Source organism: Notolepis coatsorum (genome assembly GCF_963971535.1).
Source record: "Notolepis coatsorum genome assembly, chromosome: 18".
Lineage (NCBI taxonomy): Eukaryota > Metazoa > Chordata > Actinopteri > Aulopiformes > Paralepididae > Notolepis > Notolepis coatsorum.
In genome coordinates, this window is record NC_140182.1 from 36,323,932 (window position 1) to 36,328,931 (window position 5,000).

The 5,000-nt window shown below is 43.8% G+C and overlaps 1 protein-coding gene across 1 annotated transcript in view; it reads left to right on the plus strand.

Moving 5' to 3' along the window:
- srgap1a (SLIT-ROBO Rho GTPase activating protein 1a) overlaps positions 1–5,000 on the plus strand; it is a 188,302-nt gene that overhangs the window by 83,519 nt on the left and 99,783 nt on the right.

Below are 5,000 nucleotides of genomic sequence, written 5' to 3' on the forward strand. Positions count from 1 at the left end.
CTAGTATGATTCACCCAAAAGCCCCGGGACAATCAGCCCTTGCGTTGTCCCTCCGTCCTCTCAGTGAGATCACCCCTCTGTGGCTTTAGGTGACGTTAAGCTCCGGTGTTATCCAGGCTTACAGGTGGTTTGACCCAGGGGGGTAAGACGTGGCAGCGCGCGGGGAAGGAGTCTGGACAGGTGGGTGGGGTCGATGGTGCCACGGACCCGGTCTGGCGTTCTAATTTCTGACGCTAGCGGCCAGACTAATCTGCTGGGCTGTCTGTCCCACACGACTGGACGCTACTATACGGCCCCCACCTGGAGCATGGCAGCGGGGGTGGGGGGGGGGGGGGGGGGGGGGTGATTGTGTTTGTGCACCGTGCATGGTTTTTTGTTCTTCAAACCTGTTGAATGTGTATTTTATAGTGTTTTGTCTCGTCTTTGTCAAGGACCCAGTGCTGGAAATAACGTGTTTTATAAAGCTTTCACATGCTGTGTCCTCTGGCGGGCCGCATTTGATGTCGTTTTCTTTCCTTTGTTTCTTTTGTTTGTTGCCAAATAGAACCAAATAACCACGCCAATATCACATTTGTATTCCTAGTATTATATTACACTATTAAATCCGGTGTACTGTATGTAGGCCTAAACCCCCCGAAGGGCTTAAATCCTGATTATGAAAACTTGGGAATAATAAGGTGGGATATACTGGCATTATATGGGATATCGAGCCATGTAAACACATTATATCAGCGTTTGTTTTTACTTTGCATGCTCTGCGTAACTAAGCCAGATTTCCCATGGGAATGTTCATAATATTGTGTTTATTCAGGTGTGCTTGGGGATGTTTCCGTGAGGGGGGTTACGGAGACGCATACATGGCTTTTTGGGCCTTAACGAGGACCCAAGCTAATTATTATCGGGGATATTGTTTGTATGTAAACACACCCGTGAACTGAACTCGCTACATAAGACCGGGGCGAAGACATCCTGTTACGTCCTGGAGCTTGCCACAACGCCCCGTGTGAGGTGATCCTTCTACCACGGTGGATGTTGCTGTTTGTATCCACCTGGATCAGAGAGGGCTGTGACTTCATGAGAGACGTTTCCTCACCGCTCCACACCCACAGGAAACCACAGATGTGCACCACAAGGCTGTGTGTGAAACTCCTCCGGGTAGCAGCTCAGGAAATGGCTCTCCGTATATCATTCATTAGCTTCTCTCAATGGGACTTTTATTACCGGGCACGGTTGATGTGTACTGTTGTACATGCATGGGTTCAGGGTTTGAACGATGATAATGAGAGCTTTGCGTGTCGAGAGATTTGTTCTGTCTTCCCCGGCGTGTTTCAGGAGGGAAGCGTTTGCACGGCGCATGTGGTCCCTATCTCTGGACACTAGCAAACATTTATCTTGATCTGTCTGCATTCTCGATCCATTCAGATGTTAGTTACAAGAGAGCGTTAGTTCAAGCAAGGAAGGAGTGTGTGTGCGTGTGGTGTGTGTGTGTGTGTGTGTGTGTGTGTGTGTGTGTGTGTGTGTGTGTACACTAGGGAGAGAAAGTGAAAAAGAGCGAGTGACGTGTTAATCTACTTGCTAATACTACCAGGCAGCCACCTAGCACCCTAATAAATTGGGTGTTTTCTTTCTCAAATTAAACATAATTAAGTATTTGTATTCATCATACAATAGTGATGCCATCAGTATCAAAGCGACCAGGATTTGGCCCAAATGTCAAAGGGAGGCCATTAATTTGAATGAACGAACGGAGAACTGTCTGCTGTGTGATGTAGTTAATTCTGAGCCTTTTGCATCAGTCAAAAAGCTAGCAGTAGGGGCGCCCCAGTGGCGAACCACATTCCCGAACCCGTCGTTATTTCCCGAATGTCTTCCCCCCACTCTGTCTCCCATTTCTCCTCTGTCTCTCCCTACTGGACTGCCCAGTAGTAATAAAGCGATAAAAAAAAAAGAAGTCTAAAAAAAGAAGAAAAAAAAGGCTAGCAGTAGGGGGGGGGGGGTCCCTGCTGTGGAGACCATGTAATGCTGGCATTGCTTTTGATCCATGAAATGTTCTGTTTTGCTCATTAAGCCTGTTCAATGATCTAATGGAGTCCATTATTATTATAATTTGTTTTTATTTTTTTTATTTAAGACCCATCCCTAATCTTTAAATGATGCAACTGTTGAATTAGTAATGACATCAAGCGGTGTGTGGCTTTGGTTCTACTCCACCTCCAACCCAACTCACCTTTTATAAACCAGCACATACTGTACTTTACCTTCTTGTACTCTATGTATTCCATGTATCGGAATTCCATTAAGGGGAACTAGCTGAGCGTGGATGGTGAAAAAACTAAACTCCACACATTCACTATGACATGTATAAAGACAGACTTCATTCCTTCAACCTGGAGTTGAAACGTGCTGACAAACCTTCTTCTCTGACATCATCAACAAAAACATTATGATGCACGCACCCTATTTGCCACTGTCGAGAGGCTTACAACACCCCCCCCCCCCCCCCCCCCCCCCCCCCCCGGCTCAAATAGCCCCGGAACTCCTATCCACTGATGAATGCAATGAGCTTGCTTTCCTCTTCAGGAATAAATAAAAATTTAAGAAATTTGATTGCAGTCACATAAAACTAACCTGATAAACATGACCCAGTTCAATGCTATTGATCACAAGACCCTTACAGGACGCCGTACAACTCCTCAAGCCATCAACATGCTGCCTTGACACCCTGCCAACGAGTCTCCTTAAAAGTGTTTACAGCTGTTTGGCAACCGACTGCAAATAGTTAACAGCTCCCTCTTATCAGGCATTTTTCCAAAGGCCCTGAAACAGCAGTTATTAAGCCCCTACTGAAAAAGCGTAACCTAGACCGCCTCTGTAATTAGTAACTATCGACCTATATCAAATCTCCCCTTTATAAGCTAAATAATTGGAAAAAGTGGTCTACCGACACTTAACAACTTTTTAACATAAAATAATTTGTTAGACAAATTCTAATCAGGTTTTGGACTGCTCTTAAGGTACTGAATTATATTAATATGAACACTGATTCAGGCAAAATTTCAGTCCTAGTGTTACTGGATCTTGCCCTTTGATACTATTGACCATTCTATACTCCTAGACAGACTGGAAAACTGGGTTGAACTCTCAGGCAAGGCCTTGTCTCCAAGACGGGGATTACTTTGTTTCCATTGGCAACTCTGTATGTGAGTGAACCAGCATGACGTGCGGGGTACCCCAAGGATCAATTCTAGGTCCTATTTTATTCTATCTTCATATGCTCCCACTTGACCTAATTATGCAAAAGAACAAAATAACTTATCATAACTATGTGGATGGCACTCAATTATACATACTGTAGCTCTCATCAACTGAATATTCTCCATAGACTCATTGTGTCAGTGCATCGATCAAATAAATTACTTGATGTGCCAAGATTTCCTACAACTAAACAAAGACAAAACAGAGATAATTGGGGCAAAGGAAGAAAGGCTGAAAGCTGCTGCACACCTTGAGTCCCTAAATTTGAAGCCCAAAACGCAGATCAGAAATCTTGATGTTATTATCGTCTCAGACCTACATTTTAACATTCACATCAAGTCAAGTGTATACTCAGGCCTTCCCCAAAAAAGCACTTAAAACAGTTGCAGCTCATTCAGAAGCTGCTGCTAGAGTTCTAACAGAGCCTAAGAAAGCTGAACATGTTACACCAGTCCTCAGGTCGCTGCATTGGCTACCAGTGTGTTACTTACTTGTCTATAAATCACTTAATGCCCTCGGGTCAAAATAACATCTGATATGCACTATGTGCGTCTAGCGTCTAGACTCCTACGTTCATCAGGGGCTGGTCTGCTAACTGTCCTAGGATCAGAACTAAACACAGGCGAAGCCGCATTCTGTTACTACGCCCACACATGGCTTGAATAAACTCCAGGAGGATCTTAGATCTGCCCCAACCCTGGATATTTAAAATAAAATAGGCTTAAAAGGTTTATGTTCACCTCTGCTTTCTAACTTCAGCCAAAATATCTGCAATTTTTATTATTTTTATGACTTTATACTGTGATCTGTCTTTTTATTATTATTATATTTGTATGCTGTAAAGGACAAGTTTAATGTGCACATTTAATGAACTAGTTATGTGCCTTTAAGTTAACATAGACAATGGCTCTTCCAAAGTATTAAAAAAAATATTTTTTATGTAAAGCACATTGAATTGTCTCTACATGAAATATGCTATATAAATAAACTTCCCTTGCCTTGGTGTGATGCTCTTCCAGAAACCTATACATACTGGTCTATTAGATGGGAAGGCGCTGTGTGCCCCAGCCTGGCTGGTGTGATGCTCTTCCAGAAACCTATACATACTGGTCTATTAGATGGAAGGCGCTGTGTGCCCCAGCCTGGCTGGTGTGATGCTCTTCCAGAAACCTATACATACTGCCTGGTCTATTAGATGGAAGGTGCTGTGTGCCCCAGCTTGGCTGGTGTGATGCTCTTCCAGAAACCTATACATACTGGTCTATTAGATGGAAGGCGCTGTGTGCCCCAGCCTGGCTGGTGTGATGCTCTTTCAGAAACCTATACCAGTGTCTTTTTGCTGTAAAAGCTGTCTCCAGAATAAGATTAAGCTCCCAAGTAACTGAGTTAGTATACGACTTGGGAGTGCAGACCGTCCAGGTAGCACACAGGATCAACTCCAGGTTTACAGGAGATCAGAATTCATAGTCATAATATCTCATAACGTCATAACCATGTGAACGCGTGAATTGTTAGAAATGTGAGACCCTGCTGCACCGCTACAGTTGAACCGTAGTAAAAGCCCAGAGAGTCGTTGTATCCGGATCCACCAGATGCATTGGAGTCAGTGGGCGCTTGTCTCATACTATTGAGTCAGTCTTGTGGCTGATTAAATTGACTTATTTTGAGAGATCTTTCACATTAGGTTTTGTAGCATGATGACGTGTTCAGCATAAAGGCCCTTGGAGATCAGGTCTTTGTTTGAT